Genomic DNA, 22,352 nt, shown 5'->3' with positions numbered 1-22,352 from the left:
TAAACCCTCTGGATCACAGACCATGAGACAGTCAACAAGAAACATTTTTTAAATTCCTGGGACAATTTTCAACTGGTGTAAAGTTGTTGGTGGCCCTGGGTGAGCCCAGAAGCAGGTTGGGTGGATTCTTTTCATAGATCCCCAGTGTTATATAGGGTTTGTTGGTTTGTGTTCCTCCAACAATGAACCCTTGCTCTGTGAGAATCTAGAATTCAGGTCATGTAGTATGTACTGAACAGATAAATGAGGCAATAGTATTTCTCATTACTAGAGAATTCCTAATAGATGACTCCCTACTTCTGTGGGCTATGGAACACTTCCTCAATGATAAGCATGCAGAGGCAATGGAGTTACTGCATTTGAGGCTGCTCACCCGAGTACACCGCCTATTCTTCCTCCGAGGCACGTTGCTGAACTTGGGATTAGAACTCCTACAAATAAAGGAAAAGGCAATGCCAGACATTGTCTGTTATTCCCCAAGCTGTTCTTGTCCTCTGCCTCAAGGAGAGTCTTCATTTGTCCAAATGGACCAAGTCTCTAAGGCTGGCATTGTTCATGTGGGTCTGGGGTGGGGTGGGGAAGCAGAGATTCAGCTGTGCTCTTAGTGCTCACAAAGGACACCTATTCCAACTCCTTTTGTTATTTTCTTGGGGTGCAAATTCTTAATGATATTCTACTTTATCTGGGACATTAGGGGACAGGTCTCCTATTTTTTAATAAGTCTTTAAAAATTTATCTATGTCTTAAAAAAAAAACATTTAGAGCTGAATGAAGACTTAGTTATAAAGCAAACACTCAGGCAGTAGCCACCATCCAGGTCTAAAAACAGAAGTCTCCTGCATGTGCTCTGCCCTCATGCCCTCTAGTAACTGAATCCTGACTTGTGGAGTATCTCATCTGCTTGATTTTCTTGATAGTGTTACCTTCAATATAATAAGTGGTAAACAGGCTCGACTTTTTCAATTAGTACTCACCTTGTGTGGGAACCATGTTATGTTAATGACATTTACATTGAACTTGAAAATATTGCCTCAAATAGTATCAGACATCCTCCCTGTTTTTGCGTTATATGAATGGAATTCTACTATATGCATACTTTCATCTTGCTTCTTTTGTTCTATTTTGTGTTCATCTTGCTTCTTTTGTTCTATTTTGTGTTTGTCAGATTTATCCATATTGTTTTGTCCAGCTCTCATTCATTTAGTTGCTGCTAACATTTAATTGAATAACTGTACCATGATTTCTTTATTCATTCTTTTGGTAGTGGACCTCTGAAATGTTTCCAGTTTGGGTTGTTGTGATCAGGGCTGCTCTGCATATCCTGGTTACAAGTCAGTGGGTGCATATGTGTAAGCATTTTTTTGAGGAATATAGTTAGAGTGGAATTGCTGGGTCACTGGGTTTGTATAACATCCGGGTTTATCCAGTTGTGCCAAACTCTTTTCCAGTGTGGTTTATACCAATTTATACTCCCACCAGCAGTATATGAAATATCCTGTTACTTCACATCCTTGCCAGAACTTGGTATTGTCAGACTTTATTATTTTGCCAATCAGGTGGGTGTATAATGTATCAATGTTGTTTTAATTCATACTTACTTTATTACTAATGAAGTTGAACATCTTTTCATGTTTACTGGCAATCTGAATTCCCTGTTTGGCAAAGTGGCTGTTCTAGTCTTTCACTTGTTTATTTTTTAATTGACCAACTGCCTTTTAATTAATGATTAGCAAGAGTTCTCTCTTTCTTGTGGTAATATATATTTCAGTCCAGTGTTGTCTATGTGAGTTGCAAATATTTTTCACTCTGTGACTTATATTTTTACTCCCTTGATGATCAATATTTACTTGAATGATTTGAATCACTGAACTTTTCCTTGATGATCTTTTTTAATTTACCTGGAATTCACTTTTGTGTATGACATAAGGAGAAAATTCCTTTTTAAACAGAAGCATTTAAGTTAGCAAATATTACGTATAAAAAAGGAGTGTTTATTTGGAGTAGGCAGAGGGGAGTGAAGGGAGAGGAGGGGAAATGGGGTAGAAAGAATCGTAGAATGAATCCGACATTATTACCCTCTGTGCATATACGACTACATGACTGGTGTGAATCTATACCATGTACAATCAGAAGGATGAGAAGTTATACTCCATTTATGTATGATGTGTCAAAATGCATTCTACTGTCATATGTAATTAATTAGAACAAATAAAAAAGAAAATATAAGTAAAAAAGAGGAATGTTTAAAGCAAATGTTTTGTATTTTCCTCCTTTGTTGAAGATATGAAGCCTGAGGCTAATAGATCCTCACATACCTCATTTAGGGACAATGATGTATTCATCTATTAACTTCCTTAAAAGTAAGAGTAAGTATGTGTTTAGGTTCCATGTAGCAAATGCCCCAAGGGTACCCTATATAGGGGCTGGAATACACGCATGTGCACACACTACACAAATGCTTGTAAAATCATGGACCCTTGTTGCAAAAATACACAGAAAACTGGTATAGTAGCTATTTGTGGGAAATGTATTGTTTAAATTTTCTGCTTGAAGGCAAATTATATAATGTTTAAGATAAATTACCATAGTAGTTATAGTAGTTTAGTGGGAAAACGGTCAAAAACACCAAAATTTATCTACTTTATCTCTTTTAGGAATTCATCTATCAAATAGAAATGTTGATTTTCAATTATTTTACATGTGCTTTTTCACACACACACACATATACACGCAGACAATATTGTTTACTTAGGGAGTACAGGAATTATTGCAATACATAACTACATTGAATTGCAGAGTATTCAATCTTTCTCTAAGCTACAGGACTTTAATTCTGAACATTACTTGCCAATTCATTATCTGAATAAAAGGCTGGCACAAGTGACAAGGGACATCTGCCTATAAATTCAAGATGAGTAGGAATAGAATGATGTAAAGAATTTGTGTTAAAAATTCTTTGAGCTTAAGAGACTTTGGCTATCTTTCCAATGGACTAACTACCCTGGATGAAGCAAAGAACAAGGGTTTTCTTGTTCTCTTTCTTCTACATTTTCTGTTGAATGTTTTAGCTACACAAGGAACTTTGACTTCTCTTACACTTTAACAAATGAGTCAGTTTATTTCAAGTTTGATGAACCAGAAATAGCAATGAATTACTTTAAATATTATAGTTAGAGCAAGTAAGTCAGAATATAGATAATTTTTAAAAGTTCAAAACATGTCAGCAGGTATATACTATGTATGTGTTAGTAGGACAAATTCAGTATATGTACCATGGTTTTATTCTAAAAAAAACCAAAACAGTACACAGATTAAAGTTACAGTGTGGGCTGGGCCGTGGGTGTAGCTCAGTGGTGGAGCACATGGTTGACATATGTGAGGTCCAGGATTTGACTCCTTGCACAGGGAAAAAAAAAAAAAATTAACAGTGACTATTTGTATAGAGGTAGGTTCTAGGAAATTTACAATTTTCTCACTGAGCTTTTCAATACCTTCCAATATTGCTGCATCTGTATCTATTTATAGGCAAATAGATATTATAATAGAAACAATAATAAAATTTAACAAATGTCTTAGTTAGCATTCTTTATCAGAGGATTTGTCAAATACCAGCCTTACCTTTTATATGTGGGACCCTCAGTAAAAGGCCTGTGGTTGAGGGGGACACATTAGAGATACACCATGGAAGATCTCTTAGTGAGGGAGAACATTCTAGATTGTGCATGCAATTCCTTAAACTACAAATCCTGACCCTTGACTTTATTAGGGCAGTGGCAAAGTAGGTGACCTGCAGCCTCTTCATAAAAATAAGGCGACCTGTTAGTGTGGGACTCTCAACTTGATGCCTTCTCAAGAGACTCTGCTTCTGCTTTGATGACACAACTCAAGAAAAATTGTCAGAATGGGATCAGAAAGGAAGTTTCCTGTCTAACTCAATATGTTGCAAAATTTCCTGAAAGATTTACTCAACATGTGATTAATATGTAGGGGAAATATGCTGTGTAATTAGCAACTGAGCAGCTGCAGGAGAGGGTACAGAGATAGGGGAACATGGGGTGTAATACAGCAACCCCATGACAATGATACCACCAAAACCCGACTATAGCTACATTTGGAATTTGGCTGGATGTTCAACTGTTCACCTGATTTTTTTAATTGACAATTTTTTTTTATTGAAAGCTAACATGAAAAATACTTGGGCCTCACCACATAAAATAGTACTTTTATTTGTATCACAGTCATTTCTTCTAAGCCATCTCTCTTTTTGGGGGGAGGGCAGGTACCAGGGATTGAACTCAGGGGCGCTCTACCACTGAGCCACATCCCCAGCCCTATTTTGTATTTTATTTAGAAACAGGGTCTCACTGAGTTGCTTAGTGCCTCGTTTTTGCCAAGGTTAGCTTTAAACTTGTGATCCTCCTGCCTCAGCCTCCCAAGCTGCTGGGATTACTGGTGTGTGCCACAACACCCAGCCTAAGCTATCTCTTGAGGAAAGCAGAAAATATAGACTTGATACATGAGTCTAGTTCTTGCAAAACTAGTTTATTTTTCATAAGGTACCGTCTGTTTCTCAGTGTGAAAATGCCTAAAATTCTCTTGGTTATGAAGTTATGTGTTTTGGGGTGATCTGATGAACGCCTGTGTTTTGGAATTGAACAATTTCCTGGGTAGAATGATGATGAACAGACAGATGAGCAGTTCTGTTTATACTGTTAGATTGTCCCGATGGTAAAAATACACTGTTTTTGGATGAGTCACAAAAATATTGCCACACAGTATTTGGTAAAGTTTAGAAGAAGTCAAAAATAGGATGGGGTGGTATAGATAAAGGGATTTCAAAACAAGCATATGGTCATTCAAAAGTCATTTGATTATTTCTTTTTTCTTTACTCATCGTATCTTCTTCAAGGCAAGAATTTTATAGAGAGATAAACATGTTCAATGATTCAAAGATCTGCACAAGTCAAAGTCTCAAGCAAACTGACACTACTACTGGATTTCGCGGGAAAAATGAAGACAACTCAAACTTATTTTGCGGAGGTTCATGGGAAATAAAATAAGTAAAATTTCTTCCTTGAAGTAAGATTTGCTCCTTTGGCAGAAGAGGTCAGGTATTCGAGATTAGGACCAGGGTAAGAGAGCATTCACTAGAGAGTTCACGCAGAACAAAATGAACTTTGCTCCTTGCAGCTCAGCTTCATGTGACCTCAGATTCTAAGACAGGGAAATGAAAATGTGTAATCTATAACAAATTTACTATTCCTATGAAAATGAGAGTGAATATTCCCTCGATTTGATCAAACCACTCTTTTGTGAGAATTTCTATGATCTCATTCTCTGCATGTGAATATATTGAAACTTAAGGAACCTAATTGCATTGAAATTCCTTACAATTTGCAGGGGGTAGATCATTGGAAAATCTAGCCACCATAGGTTTTATTTTATAGATTGAGCCTCCATTTATTCCTCAAATAGTTTCTAAGCAGAGGCTATGGCTCAGGTCCTGAGAATTGGGGCCCTGTGAAGAGCCGGATGGACTCCTTTCCAGCCTTAACAACTGTGAATAGTGCAAATGGTGTAGTAGGCTAAACAGCCGAATCAGTCTACTATCACAGGACCATCGAAGCAGCCAAACCAAATGCCAGACATTAATCAGCACTGCCTGATGTTCTTGTGCTGGGCTCTGTGAGGATTCCAGCAGCAATGAAAACATGCTCTCTGATCCTCATTTTGGGGATTCAACAATTATTCTCAAGAAACAATTAGGGAAAAACAACACAGTTCATTACTAGCTACAGATTAACTACATTCACTGCAGAGACCTGAGGGGAATAGAATGTTCTCTATTCCTTACATCTCATCAGCACACAAACTTGTTTCAGTAAAGCCACACCACCTCTCAAGTGCTAATTATTGTGATGGACAATTGCAGAGTATCAGATGTGACAGCCTTGCAAAATTTTTAGAGTAGCCAATAATAAAATACATTTTAAATCACAAGAACTTTATAAAACAATACCTATTATGATAATCACATTCTTGCTTTTTCTATTCCTTTTCCTACTCTTTGATTTCATTTTTTAAAATGTCACTGGGGAAACTGTAAATCGATTTTACAACAGTGAGTTATGGAAAACATTGCTACAGACTAGCCTTTTCAAACTGTGGTAGAGCCGGCTGGCCGTAGTAGAGGCATTGTGAGACCCAGCTATAGACTAAATATTTGTGTCTCCCTAAAATACATGTTGAAATCCTGAGACCCAGTGTGATGGTTTGAGGAGGTGGGGGCTTTTGAGAGGTGATTAGGTCATGAGATGGAACCCTTATGAGAGATTTGTGTTATCTTGCCAGGACCCTCCTACCAGGAGAGGACACAGTGGGAAAGCAGTCTTTTATGAGCCAGGAAGAAGGCCTTCACCAGACACTGGATCTGCTGGTTCTTTATCTAGGATTCCTAAACCTCTAGAACTGTGAACAGATTTCTCGTCTCCCGGAACTGTGAGCAGTAAATTTCTACTATTTATAAGCCACCCAGTCTATCGCAGTTTGTTCTAACAGCCAGAACAGAGCAAAACTGTAAGAAATCATGCTTTGCAACTACTTCTAAAATGATGACAGCTGATATTTACTGAGCAGTTACTCTTGACCAGGCACTAGGTGATAAGTGCCTTCATATTTATTTCAGGATGCTGAATGGTAATTCTTTCAGCGTCAGTTTGGCTGATTCCCCATAAGGGTCTGAATAAAAAATAGAGATGCCAAATACCACACCCTGAAGGAAAGTGCAAAAGCATCATGTGAGAGGCTAAAATATGGACATGGAGGGTGTGTCCAGATTGAAAATCCAGTTCTGTTAGCCTGATCATTGGTTACTCCCCCAGCTAATGCAAGAGTGGGGCTGAGGCACACAGAGGGTGGTGTCTGCAGGTGTCTGTGTCTTGTGTAGCTCCACACTTCTACCCTAAGGGAGGAGAGGGTCGCTTTGCCCTCACCTCAGTTAAGTGAGAGGGGACTCAGAGGGCTTGAGTAAGTCCCTTGTAATGTTAGGCTGCAGAGGCAAAGGGTGGCAGTTCTATGCTCCCAGACAAGCACGCATGGCTTCCCCTTAAGGCCAACTGGGCCTTGAGGGAGCTGTCATGGTCATTATAAAAGGCCATCAAGAGGGTTATCTGGAAGGGTTAAGAAGGCACATAACTGAGGAAGTAGCTGGGCCAGGTTGGCCTCTAGATGCCTGGAGGCTGAGGTCTAGACAAGAGGGGCCACTGCATCCAGAGAAGCCACACAAGTCAGAAGGTGGAAGGAAGGGAGGGAGGGAGGGAGGGCAGAGAGAAGGCCCACCCACTCCCAGACCTCCCAGTCAGGACCTGGCTTTCTCTGAGATAGTATAAGGGTAGGGTGGGAGGAAAGGTTTTATTTAGGACTAGACCCAAGTTTTGATTATTGTACTAGACAGGATTTTTTTTTTTTTTTTTTTTTGCATTGAGCATTGAACCCAGGGAAATTTTTACCATGAAGCTACATTCTCCAGGCCTTTTTTACTTTTTATTTGGAAAGAGTCTCTCGCAAAGTTGCTTAGGGACTTACTAAGCACCTGAGGCTGGCCTTCAACTTGTAATCCTCCTGCCTCTGTCTCCTGAGTGACTGAGGTTATGGGAGTAGGCCACCATCCTCAGCCTGGACAGAACTTTAATTACTGAAATGATAGGTTTCTGATGGGATAACTTCTAGCTACAAGCTACTGTGAAACCAATGAGATCGTCTGGGATTTCAATACCCAGAACAAGGAAAGAATAGAACCACAGAGCAAGAGTTCCTGAGGAGCCGGGGAAAGGTCAGTTATGTTCTTATTGCATAGATATGCCCTGTATTCTACACACTCAGTATTCCTTGAGCACACTGCACACTTTATGCTTCCAATAAGTCCACATGTAAGTACTTTATTATTTACTTTTTTTTTTTTTAACAGAAGGGAAGACTGATGCTGAGAGAAAGATTACGTCATCCCCAGCCAAGGTTTCACACTAGTGAGGGGCAGAGGTGGGTTGAACCCAGGAGGTCTCACTTACACACTCCCTGCTGTTCTCTCTGAGGCACTTTGATTTGCTGTGGGAGGGAAGAGAGAGGAAGCAAAGTGAAATAATTTAACCAGGAGTTATAGTACTGGCTTCCATTCTATGTATTTTTATTTGTGATATATGTGTGCGTATACACACTCACACATACACACACACACACAGGTTTACTTACTAGCAAATTATGTTCATATATTATGTACATTTAAATATAAGTTCCCAGTACAAATTTCAGAATTAATAAGTTGAATATTCTTTATCTCCTGGGGATGCAGCCTTATCGTGATACAGTGCAGTAGAATCCCTTGATTGTGTAGACTACTTTCCACTTTGTTCCCAGAGTTCCTGAGGCATTGGGGCTCACTCATCTCTTCTGTTTGGGTTACTTTTGTGGGAAAGTGTGACAACAGGAGGCTTGAGTTGAAGAAGGAAGGAAAGTTTCTTGGAGTAAGAGGACTGGGTGGGGTTGGGGGGCACTTAAGGATGCCAAAATTGGGGGTAGGTGAGGGGGAAGACTCAGAAATGGGGGCAGGAGGCTATCGACTAAAGATCCTTTCTTTTACTTAGCAATATTCTTAGGCTAGTTCTAACAACTTTCCTCAACTTATTTGATAGCATATAAAATCACTCATGATTGTCTTACTTATTTTTTTAAATTTTTTTTTTAAGTGTTGATGGACCTTTATTTTATTTGCTTATTTGTATGCGGTGCTGGGAATCGAACACAGTGCCTCACATGTACAAGGCAAGTGCTCTACCACTGAGCTACAACTCCAGCCCCAACTTACTTATTTTTTAGCAACCTAGTTTAGAGGAAATTTTTGCTCTAAAATTATTTATTCAGAGTGACTCTTGGGAGGTGGCCTCTGCCCTGTGATGCAATATGAGGCATACCCAAAAGCTAAGAGCACCACAGCCCACTGCAGGTGTCTAGTGAGTGACATTTGCCTTACTAGCCACCAATTAGCTGAGATGCTAATCTTGCTGGAATGCAGTGGCCTTCCAATCTCTGAAATCCTATTTAGAGTTGATCTATGTGCATTGTACATTCTTCAGGGGGAAAGTTTCCACAGTTTCCATCATGTTTCTGAAGAGTTTTTATGATCCCAAAAGATAAGAATGACCGTCCTCGTCCTTGGTATTCCCATGAATTGTTCCTCCTCTACAGCAGAACTTATCTTGGGAGGGGGAAGGTGCTTTTTTAAGAAGAGGATTTATTTATTTAAAGCAGTACTTATTTGAAGAAAAAAGAAAACGGTAGGGAAATACATTGCCTCCTTCCTCCTTCCCCACAATCCCATTCTCTATAAGGCATTTTTTGTTAATAGTTCATGTCCTAGAGCTTAAAATATTCTTTTTTGTTTTATTTATTTTTTTAGAAGTAATCGGACACAGTACCTTTATTTTATTTATTTAATTTTATGTGGTGCTGAGGATCGAACCCAGGGCCTCACACGTGCTAGACGAGTGCTCTAGCGCTGAGTCACAATCCCAGCCCTTAAAATATTCTTTAGAATTATTTCAATCAGAGAATCAACACCTGGTTTTAAAACCTAGAAGAGTCCCAAAGAAGACTTATAGTGGTGGTAGGATAATTATAAAGGGGTTAATTTAAAGATAGGACACTCTGGAGGACACCTGTTTGGAGAATTCCTTTGGACTTTGGATGGGCAGAGGTCACTGCAGAGGAGAGAAAGATTAGGTCAGCACTACAAATATGCATCCGCTGAGGTCCCAATGGTAGTGGGAATAGAGTGCTTTGGGAATCATTATGGTGGTGCTGGATGCCAATTGTTGTTGGCAAATGACAGGCCTAATATCCACTGTAACATAGGAATATGGAATCAGAAATATACAAGGTCTATATAAAGACTATAATAAACTTCACTAAAAGAGGAGAATTAATGAAGAAACAGCCATTTTCATGAATGATAACAGTCAGTGATTTAAAGATGGCCAGTTTCCACAAAATCAAATTTGAGTTTTAAATCATACCTCAAAGTCATAATGGCCTAATTTTCTGAAATTAACATAAGCACGCAAAAGTTTATCTAAAAGTAAAACAGCAGAAATGAATACTCAGTGTGTGTGTATATATGTGATACATCTCTATTACCAGATGCTGACCAATTTTTAAGGTACAATAATTAAAACAGCATGATATTGGCTCAAGTGTAGACCAAAAGGTCAGTGGCATAGAAAAGAAAATCAGAAGCAGCCACAAGCATGAATAATTTAGAGAATGATAAAGGTGCCATTTCAACTCAGTAAGAAAGCACAGATTAGTCATGAACTCAGGAAAAAATAAATTTCAATACACACCTTATACTATACGACAATATAAATTCCAGATGGTTGAAATTCCTAAATTACTAAAAATAAAACAGAACAAGTTACCTACCAGATCAGACTGGACTCTTTCTCTTTCCCAGCCCGGGAAGAAATGGTCTCCTGAAGAGGCAGTGCACTTTGTTAGTTAGTTAAGCTACTCAACTTGAATACTTTAAACCGGAAATGTAACACAACAATCTGCACTCAAATTATCAGCACCACCCTTTCATGTGTCTTTCTACCCTGCTGTAGAACTCTGGAAAATTTATACACTTGCAAAAATTATAGACATAAAAATGTTTTGAAACAAATCAGTGAACTGATAGACAGTTTTCTTTCTACATTTCCTCCTGCCCCGACTCTTCCCATTGCACAACAGAATGTGTTAATTTGAGTTCTTCTCCTAAAGGTGATGTAATGTCCCAGTTATGTGCCCAGTTAATGCTGAGATTTAGAATGCTAATCAACACAAAAAGATTTATGAGTCTCATAACATTTTTAGCAAAAGAAGCAAGAAACAAATGAATATATATGTTATGATTATGCTCATCTAAGGTCCCAAGCCAGGAAAATGAAACTATATTATTTAGAAAGGTATACCTAGATCATATCATATAAAGGAAATGAAGGAAGCATCTCAGAAATCAGGACAACAGTTTACCTCCTAAGTAAGGGACAGTGCTAAAAAGAAAAAAGGCTAAACCAGTGAAGTAGAACACACCTGTAATCCCAGCTACTTCGGAGCCTCAGGCAGGAGGATCAAAAATTTGAGGCCAGTCTCAGCAATACAGTATGACTCTGTCTCAAAATAAAACATAAAAGGGAGTGGGGCTGGGCGTGGTGGTGCACTCCTGTAATCCCAGTGGCTCTGGAGTCTGAGGCAGGAGGATCTGGAGTTCAAAGCCAGCCTCAGCAAAAGTGAGGTGCTAAGCAGCTCAATGAGACCCTGTCTCTAAATAAAATACAAAATAGGGCTGGGGATGTGGCTTAATAGTAGAGCCCTCCGCCCCCAGTAAAGGTGGCAAAGTTCTATTTATTTAATTTTTTTTACCTAGGTGATAATATATATGTTAATCACTATTTGTTATTTTTCAAAATTAAACTTTATGTTTTAGAATTTTAGTTTCATATCAAATGGAAAGTATAGACGATTCCCATATATCCCTTGCCCCCACATAGGCACGGCCTCCCCTATAGTCAGCATCCTCAAGAAGAGTGGCATATTTGTTATAATGACTGAACTTATATTGACAATCATCTCCCCAAATCCATAGTTTTCATGAGAATTCATTGTTGGGTTGGAAATTCTATAGGTTCTGGAAAATTTATAATAACTTATACCCATCATTATGGTGTCATAGAGAGTAGCACTGTCCCTAAAATCCTATGTGCTCAGCTGCTTTATCCTCCTTGCCTCCCCACAGCCTCTGATAACCCTGATCCTTTTGCTGCCTTCATAGTTTGACCTTTTCCAGAGTATTGTGTAGTTGGGCTCACAGTCCGTAGCCTTTTCTGATTGGCTTATTTCACTTAGTAATATGCATTTAAGTTTCCTCCATGTCTTTTCATGGCTTGATAGTTCATATATTTTTAGTGCTGAATAGTATTTCTTTTTTAATATTTATTTTTTTAGTTACAGGTGGACACAATATCTTTTTATTTTTATGTGGTGCTGAGGATCAAATCCAGTGTCTCGTGCATGGTAGGCGAGCGCTCTACTTCTGAGCCACAATCCCAGCCCCCCTGAATAATATTTCTTAGTCTGGATAGACTACAGGTCAACCATTCACCTACTATAGGGCATCTTGGTTATTCCCAAGTTTGATAATTATGAATCAAGTGCTGAAGATGTCTGTGTACAGGTTTTGTGTGGACATAACTTTCCAATTCTTTTGGGTATATCCCAAGGAGTGCAACTGCTGGATCCTAGGATAAGAATATGGTTAGTTTTGTAAGAAACTGCCTTATTCTAAGGTGTAACTTTTTGCATTCCCACCAGCAATGAATGAAGGTTCCTGTTGCTCCCCATTCTCATCAGCATTTGGTGGTGTGTTCTTTTTCTTTTGGCTATTCTTACTGGTATCGAGTGCTTTATTATTGGTGTTTTAATTTGTAGTTAAATTAATGACCTAATAATCAATGCTATTGATTATATTTTCACATACTTGTTTGCCATTTGCATATCTTCTTTGGTGAGGTAATTGTACTTTTTTTTTATTTTCTGGATTTTTGATGCTTTGATATCTGAAGCCTTGCTGACTCTAAAGAGACTTCCCCTCCTGGGGTTAGACAATTCCTAGAGATGGTAAACTTGCCTTTGAAGGTGACTTTCATATGCAAACTAACCAATCTGGAGTCCCCACTACCTCTGCTATCAGGGCAAGGCACCTGACTACTAAAGACAGCCTTGTGCTTAAGAGCCTGCTGGAACATTCCAACTGGCCAACCCTAAATCTGCACACGGTCCTCTGTCCATTCCCATGACAATCACAGTAAAGGCTTTTGCCCAGGTTTACCTTCATTCTTTCTGTCTCCTGACAGACCTTGGTGCTCTCCTCTGGGACCCTGTGTGATATGGTGTGCCCCCCTCCTCTTGGGATCTATGGATAATGAACTGTCTTTTCAATGGTGGTCATCTCCAGAGCTATTGGCCTCAACATACTTGAATAAGAAAACCTACATCCATTTTAAGACAGTATACAGGTCTTCCCATTAAAATTACTTGTTAAACTGAAGGTTGGTTTATTACACATTTTGTGGACATAATTTTTTTCACATTAAAAATAGGTTTATTACACATTTTGTGGACATAATTTTTTCACATTAAAAATATATTTTCACCTTAAAAAGTAATGTAGGCTTTAAACCCAAGGAAAATAGAATGATAACTGTAATATATTCTGCTTTTCTAGACATTTTCCTAAGGAAGATCCAGTTCAATGTAATTGCAAAGGACTTCGGAAAATTCCTAGGTTGTGATTTAGTTTTTAAGTTTCCACTGAAACAAAAAGTGGGAATTAGGTCATTTTGCCTTCTGTCTGTGGGATTGAGCAATGCTCGTTAAAAATCATGGAGGTTTTTGTCATCATATGCCACATAGCAAAACCCAGTAAGAGCTGCTTACCTAACAGAGAAGCCAGATTAGAGTTCAACAATTTAACATTACTGAACATGTTCTAAGTAAAATTAAACACAGTTTATGTTGTTCTTGCAATCCTCAAGTCTCATTTACAACCATTTAAAATTAATATTTAACCACATTTATATAAATACACAGAAGTGTGTAATGGGTTGACTTGGTCCTTTGATGCCTGCTCTCTGGGGCAGGTGCTACTGAAATTCTCCAGGCTTATTTCTCAGATAGCTTAGCGCTCAGGGAAAGGGGAAATAAAAGAAAGTAAACTAGCAATAAATATCTGAATTCTTAATAAATGAAGAGAAAAAGTGTGGAAAAATATTTTCTTATACACAAGTGGCCTCAACATTTAAGACCAGCACTGTCCAAAAGAGCTTACTGTGATGAAGTAACGTTCTGTATCTGCACTGTCCAATATGGTAGCCACCAGACACATATGGATGTTGGGTACCTGAAATGTAGCCAGAATGATTGAGGACTGAATTTTAAATTTAATTAACTTCAAACTTAAATAGCCACATCTGGTTAATAGCTGCTATATCAGACAGTGCAAGTTTAGATAATTTTACCAATTTATTATAATTTACCCTTCTTGAAAAAAAATATTAAATCTTAAGATAAAGTTTCAATAGCACTTCTAGAGAAACTGCATTTACTACAAATCAAGATTGTAAGTAGTTTCTCTTGACTTGTTGTACTCAAGGACACACATAAAATAATCGAAAACAGAAAACATGAACAATGAAAATATATGAAAAATTCCTACCAAACATAGCTTAGAGGAGGTTCTGAATATAATTTTGAAAAAAGTGGATAAATAATTTCATGAATGAACTGACAGGAAAGTTATTTAGCTTTCTGACTGGGAAAAATATTACAGGCGAAGTACAAACATTTCTTTAAAATACAGAGCCTTTATCTCTTTTAAAAAAATGAGTTAAGCAAATATGCATAATGGAGAATTAGATGGATGGATGAATAGGAAGAAAGCTAGCTTTGATGTATGGACTTTAGTAAAGTTATCCCTTGGTATTCATGGGGATTGGTTTCAGGACTCTCCATAGATACCAAAACTCTCTGATACAAAAGTCCCTTATATAAAATATCATAATATTTGCATATAACCTATATACATTCTCTAGTGTACTTTAAAGCGACTCTAGTTTACTTATAAATACCTAATAATATATAAATGATAGGTAAATAGGTGTCCTAATATATTATTTAGGGAATAATGACAAGAAAACAAAAAATCTATACATGTTCAGGGCAGAATCAATTTTTTTTTTCTCAAATATTTTCAATCTGTGATTGGTCGAATTTGTAGATGTGGAACTTCAGGATGAAGAATACAGGGGCAGGCTGTTAAGATCATCAGGTGTGAACCTCCTGCTGGGATATTTGCATCTTGCCTTGGGACTCCCATTAAGCTTTTCTTGTTTTCCTAACCCCTAGATTGTTTCTCCTGCTCTAGGAGAAGGTAGTACATTTCATGTAATAATTTTAAATTATACAAGTTAATTTTTTAAACCCTTCAAAAGGAAAGTGAAAACCACCTGCAGTATCTCTACCCATAGATAACAGGGGCTAAATTTCATTGCTTACCCATCCATTTTTTTTTCTTTTTGGCTGACTGTATATATGTGTGCATATATAATATTCTGAAATATTCCAAAATTAAAATTGGTTTGTACTTCATGGTACATCTACTGCTGGTACATTTTTTTTTTTTTTTGTCTTTTAACAGCATCATTTAAAAATCACTTCCTTTAATACACAAGAAACATAGAAGACAAAAAGAAAGTCAGATAAAGTTCTAAGTCCCAGAGTTGGTAGTTTAGGAGGAATCAAAGAAAACAAGCCTTTCATCAGTCTCCCTGGGAAAGAAGGGGTGAAACAGAATATCACCAGGCCCTGGGTGAATCCAGTGTAGGGGCCACACCGGGCTTAGCTCTCTACCAAAGCAAAGTGCAGATTTTCCTTGTCATTGTCCTGGCCTTGCTCCCGTGCTCATCCTCCAGTTTTCAGAAGTCATCCAGTTCCAAGAATGACTCCTTCCTTTAATCACCTAACATTTTCATTTAGGGAAGAAGGTCACGAACGCTGTGGGAGTTGTCATCCTTCAGGATGGTGAGGGGAGATCTCCCTAAGACTGTGTTGTTTGGTTTCCAGCTACTGTGTTGAGAACATGAAGATGGGGAACTCTCATCTTTTGAGGGCTTGTCTGAGCTCTGGCTGGCTACGGTTTCTGTGGGATATCTTTCATCTTCCTGGGAAGACACCTGTTTGGAAGGGTGCTCAGTGTCATTCCAAGGTAGCAGCTGGTCCTCAAGGGATAACTGAGTATCCAGAGGCAGGTCTAGTTCAAAAGATGAAGGTACTCCCAGGGGCAGAATAGATTCTGGGGGAAGATTTGATTTAGAGGCTTCAGTCTCAGATACTTCACTCAGTCCTTTTACCAGTGGACTCTGAGGGTCTTCACTGCTGGTCTTCATAGGTATCCATGCAACGTCAAGGACACCAATGCCAAGGAGAGTGGGGATATGAGTCCTGGGCCTGTTTTGGACCTCTGAGCTGTTCTCCTGCTGGTAGGGTTGACTGTGGAGAGCTCTCCACCTGGATGGGAGGGTCTGGAATGCCTGCACTAGGAGGACCAGAGTCTGCTACTGGAGCCTGATGCTTGTTGTGTGGTGGAGCCCAAGGTGGGGTGACTGGGATGCTCTTGGCTGAGCCCATCTTCACTAGGGGTACTGATTTTTAAATGTACAGTCTTGGTGAACACATTTCTGTGGCAGTCAGTGTGTTTCTACCTTACTATTTGAGTTATTTCTATTGGCTATACAGTATTCCATTTTCTAAAATGCTAATGTGGATTACTATCCCATCTCTCGCCCTGTATTTTCCTATATGTTTGTCTGATGCTACTTGAACAACACTCTTCTTTTAAATTGGTTTTAAAATATTACATGAGACGGGCATGGTGGCAAACACCTGTAATCCCAGTGGCTCAGGAGTTCTAGCCAGCCTCAGCAAACGCGAGGTACTAAGCAACTCATTGAGACCCTGTCTCTAAATAAAATACAAAATAGGGCTGGGGCTGGGGCTCAGTGGTTGAATGCCCCTGAGTTCAATCCCCAGTACGTCCCCACAAAAACAAAAACAATAAAAAACAACTACATAAATCTCCAAGTTGTATTATAATTGACTCTGTCCTTTATTGTAGAATCAGTAGGGTGAATGCTGGCCCTTCCTCTTTTGCCACCAACTTCATTTGAGAGGACTGGACTTTAGATTTGAGACTGAGATCATTAACCAGGAAGAGGGCAATAGGCAAGACCTAGAACAATAGCTGTCAATCTCCTAAGCCTGTAGTGGAATGTGGAAATGAGGAGGGAAATAATTCGATTCCTGAAGTACATATGGGAACGCTTAGAAGACTCCTGCAGAATTTCCAAGGACCTACTGCTTTTCCAAAATATGGAGAACCTCTGGGTCAAAGAGCAAATGTTCAAATTCCTTACCATGTTCAGAGTACATTGTTCCAGTGTGACTCTGAATGTCCTTGAGTTCATCAGCATGAAAAACGAATGTCCCTTGGATTTATTCGGTGATCCAAACTTGTATTTGCCAAAAAGATAAGTGTCAGAGGATGCGCGATTTGTTCTAGCCAAGGCATCGAATTGGAACCATTCACAAAAGCCGGAGCAAAGACTGTGGCTCAGGATCACAGTCTGAACAAACAGCACTGTTCTTTATAGTACACTCACACACACGGGGAGCATCCGAAACACACAGTACCCTCCTTGTTAAGATGGAATCCCACTGGCTAGCCAATTGATTCACCAGTCTGCTAACTAATTCCATACTAACAGCTTAAATTAAAAGTTAATGAAACACAGCCAGGGCCCCATTATGTTACACTTGTAACGACCTTTCATTACCAAAAAAAAAAAAAAAAAAAAAAAAAAGAGAGAGAGAGAGAGAGAGGAAAAATAACTGGGGCTTCATTAAAAGGAAAATGTCTGGGACACCATCCTGGGCTGGAATGTACCCACAGTCAGAAGCATTCCTTGCAGCTGCCTCCCTGCCAAGTCTCAGGGAAGCCACTTCTCAGAGGCAGGAAAGAAATTCCCACAGGTATCCTGTGACCAGATTGAGCAGGACACATAAGGCAGCATTGTTTGTGGCTCTGCAGGATCTGCTCAAGATGGGAAAAATCTGTTCACTTGGACTACTGTGCACTTAACAGCTTCACACTCCGTCCTGCTAGGAAACTCACACTTGACTCAGACTTCCCGGGAAGCAGGAGGTAGAGAGTCTCTATATCCTTCTTCCTCTCTAGATTCAGGTCCCTAGTAGCTGTTTCTCTCTTCCAGATAAATGAAGATTGAAGAAATTCACGACTCCACGTCCTGCTCTGTATCTCTCCCAATTCCCTTGTCTCAACATTCTGATGATCACCCTGTGCTAATGATTTACAAGCCTTCATCTTAAGCACCCTCTGCCTTTGGGCTGTGTGCACATGGGGGGTCTATACTAGTACCTCCCACCCATGTGCAAAATCCACCCTCAGTTTCTCCCATGAAATGGCTCTCCAGCTTGGCTTCCAGACACCTTCAGTGGCCCTGTATTCTGAAACTTGCGAGTAACCTTTAGATTTCTTACAAATCAGTCATTTAGGATTGGGGACAATCACATATGCCATTGTATGACCATTGTCCTGAAGGTAGTGCATACGACAGGTTCTTGACTATGTAGCTACACAATCTAAGAATCCTTGGAAAATTATTCTGTCCTCAATCCGACTCCATCTTGCTATATCTCATTAAAAATACCACTACCTCTACCTCTAGTATGTATTTATTTATTTGACAACTATTCAAATATTCATATATTTACTATGTGTCAGGAACTACTTTAGGTGTTTTATAAATATTGACTTTTAAAATCCTCATGGCAGTCCTACCATTATCTCCAAGTTCTGGAAGAAGAGGTAGAGACAGCATGATCACCTTGCTCTGGCCAGCCTAGTTACCTTGCTTTCCTCGAAATACTATTTATTTTCCCCCTGAATATCTTTATCCTGGTCTTATCACCTCTTCTCTCCCCAAATCCCCCTCTCTGTGTCCTCTTTAAAATAAGTGCTGACCTACAAGTGCTCATCTAAGGCCACCCCAACCTGCCATCAAGACTAAACTATTCCAGTTCACGAGTCTTTCCTTCTTTGCAAGTCTCCTACACTACTCACAATACAAAGGTACTATGTCTGTGCTACTGCTTTGCATGCTTATTTAATTGTCACATTCCAGGAACTCCTGGAGGTCAGAGGTCCCCAGGATGTTTTTGTCTTCCTCTAGTATTGGGTAAAAACATAACTTGGACTTGGTCATTATTAACTGAACCAAAATAATGAATATTGCCATCATCCAAGGAAAAGGATGAAGAACAACCATCGAAAGTTATCTTTTGCTTTTTGTAGCTACTTTTAATATATATTTTTCTCAGTTCAATGGGAACAGTACATTACATATATTTGTGGGTAGAAATACTGCTTTCTTATTTTTATTTTTAGACCAGGCATTGAAAATTATGGCCATAGTCAAAATCTGGCTCACCGCCTGTTCTAACAAATAAAGTTTTATTGACACAAAGCTATGCCCATTCATTTATGTTTTGTCTGTTGCTGTTTTCACACTCCAAGGGCAGACCAGAGTCCTTGTGACATAGCCTGTATGTCCTGCAAAGCCTACAATATTTACAACTTGACCCTTTACATAAAAATTTTGTTGAACTCTGCTTTAGACAAAAAGTAGACAAACACCTGAATAAGAAACACTTCTGCTCCTCAGTATTTTTATTTTTTGTTCTGGACTTAGTTTTCTCTACTAATTGCCTTGATGTTTTGTGAATATTTTTAAAATTAAGTGTCCGCCTATGGCTTGAGATCAAATCAGAAAGCATTTAATTTGTTCTGCATTACAACACATGCTTTCAGAGAGTTGGTTGATGTAGTGCACATTGAGAAATTTCTTTCCCTTTTTTAAGGTTCCTGTTGTATCTCACTGTGGGCAACATCTCTGAATGCTTCACACAGTTGGTGATCTCATTGAGTCATATTAAGTCTTGGTCACTGGCAGCAGCCCCATCAAATTTGCTTGTGGTTACCTAGATTTTCCATGCCAGTGGAGGCAAGAAGTGACATGGTAATAACATCAGATAATCCCCAACCCAACTAGGTTTGGGAAGGCAGGTAAAGACAGCATTTAGTATTGAAGGGTGCCAGGATGGTGTTTTGCTTTTTATTTCTTCTTCAAATCAAAGCAGGGCCTTTTCACTACTCGTAAACAATAATGAATGTCAGTCTGTTGACAAATTGCCTTTTCTTCACATAATTTCACTATAATGATGGAATGACCAGAACCCTGTCTTGGTCTTGTCTTGTGTGAACTGGAGTTCCGCATTGCCTGTCTTGCCCCTCATTCTTAATCCCTCTCCTGGTACCATACCTCATCTTACAACTAGTCCTCCTACAATGCTGTGACCTTAATGCTCCTTGGGAATTCTGACTAACAGCCCAGGGTTTGGGCCTCAACAGTCTGCTGACAGATTTCTTCAATGTTGACAGCCTGTGCAACTCCCTCAAATCTCCAAACAGCATTTGTTCCCAGGCTTCCTGTCATCATGTCACCATGATGTGCTATAATGGGTTTCCTGGTCTCCGCCTCTGGCCCTGCACCATGCTGGAGGGCCCCTGTCTTCCACACCAGCCTTGATAAGCACCTGCTGCTGTGTCCACCCAGTGTGTAGCGTGGTTCTCCAACCACCTGTTCCTGCGTCTGTCCTGTCCCATGGCACTTAATTGGACTTCACCCAGTTTTGACTTGAAATTGGATAAAATGAAAGGAGAAGAAGATAGTCTCACTTCTCACTAAATCTTCTCAAAAAACATGCTGCTTAATAGTCCCCAACCTAGTACAGACATAGCCAAAGTCTAGTACTTTCCCTAATTCTGATTCCATTTTGGTGTTACTAAAGGCCCTGGGGAAAAGCTGCCTTAACACTCAAAAAGCTACTTCCTGTAGCTTTGTCACCACAAAAACAAAACAAAAAAAAAGCCAATAAGTATCTGTGGCCCCCTTTCTAGTGTGAGTACTATGTTGGCATTTAAAAAAAATATTCAGTTTGAACGTCAAGGCAGACTCTTGTCTATAGCTCCTTAAAAATTATACTCACACACATATGTATGTGCACATTACATACTTAACTTCTGCTGTCGACTGTGAACCATTCCCACAGGCGACCAATGGGTCTACCCATGGTCAACACTTTTATAAATGACTGGCTACAGAAAGGAAAAAGGATGAGATGGGGTAAGAAAGTGTACCAGATAATTTTGTGTGAAGCAAGAAACATCATGTAGCAATAAAACAGGATAAGTGTATTATGAGTGAAATAAATCTTCATAAGCAAGAGCAAAATACTTGTCTATCTTCTAATTTTCCACAAAGGTGAGGCTAAGCAATGCAAATCTTCAGAGGGCAGTATCTGTCAGATATTGCATCTTCTAACCAACGGCAATTTGGTGAGCCACGGAGACAGGGTCAACAGGAAATGGGTCTGCTTTCTGCTTACTCTATCTACAGCAGTAAGTGGGAAACAAGACACTTTGACAGCACTAACAGAATCTTAGTAAGAATTTACAGTAGGTCAGAAGTGAAGAAAAAGATGCATAGCAAAAGAGATTTTAAAATAAAGGACAGGAGAAGAAATTTGAAGGGAAAGCAACAAAGGTATTAAATGAAGAAAGAAATACAACCCAGAGTTAAATAATTATATTTAGAATACTATGGGGAATTATTCCGAGTCAAGGAGTCAAGTAATTAGTTGAGAACACTGCAGCAACTTTCACGTAATTACAGGCTCAAAAAAAAAAAAAAGCAGAATATAGAGTTTTACTGTGTAGTGCATTAAAAAGCTAGAGAAGTCACAAAATCTAATATGTATTCATGGCTAACCCAGAATCTACAAGTTAGATGCAAGTCAGTCTCTCTCTCTCTCTGTCTCTCTCTCTCTCTCTCTCTCTCTTTCTCTCTCTGTGTGTGAAAATATATATAAATATTTTCAATTGAGTTAATATGTACATTCATTCTGTACATATGAATATATATGAATATGAATATATATTTATACTTCTAAACTTTAAAATAAGACAATACCCCTCTATCAAAACAAAAGATAAAAATGTTTTCTCTTCCACATTTTTACACTGGGAAGTTTGAATTAGCAGTTCTTAAAGAGCAAAGGTGTGATTTCAGATGTACAATATAGTATAGAGTATCAAAAAGGCAAAACTCAAAATGATTAAAGGATTTTTAAATTTTTCTGTATATGTGGTAAGAAAAGCACAGGTGCCCTTTTGATTCTAAAGGTAATTTGGGGTAAATGTTATACTGCAATAAATGACTCTTTATGGATCAACTAATATGGAATCAAGAAATAGCAGGGGACTGGGGTCATGGCTCAGTGGTAGAGTGCTTGCCTAGCATGGGTGAGGCACTGAGTTAGATTCTCAGCATGCATATAAATAAATGAATAAAATAAAGGTACATCAATATATAAAAGAAAAAGAAGAAAAAGAAATAGCAGGTACCTTAGAAAGAGAAGATACATTCTGATGTCTGGAGTCAACTGCTTCAGATCAATGAAAACTTCATGTGGTCCCCATTTTTTAATGCTAAATTATATCACAATCTCACAAGCATCAAAAATATGAATGACTGAAATTCAATGTCAATGTATTGTAGGCCATGTTA

General features: G+C 38.8%; 1 protein-coding gene and 1 pseudogene across 5 annotated transcripts in view; both read right to left on the bottom strand.

Annotated features, from left to right (window-relative positions):
* The window catches only part of Palld (palladin, cytoskeletal associated protein), a 370,806-nt gene that overhangs the window by 108,981 nt on the left and 239,473 nt on the right, over nucleotides 1–22,352 (bottom strand). The window lies entirely within an intron of this gene.
* LOC143397536 (cell division cycle-associated protein 3 pseudogene) lies at nucleotides 15,487–16,275 on the bottom strand (annotated as a pseudogene).

This window comes from Callospermophilus lateralis, chromosome 4, assembly GCF_048772815.1.
Source record: "Callospermophilus lateralis isolate mCalLat2 chromosome 4, mCalLat2.hap1, whole genome shotgun sequence".
Lineage (NCBI taxonomy): Eukaryota > Metazoa > Chordata > Mammalia > Rodentia > Sciuridae > Callospermophilus > Callospermophilus lateralis.
Note: the sequence above shows the minus strand (reverse complement) of the source record. Positions and strands in the feature narration are given on the sequence as shown.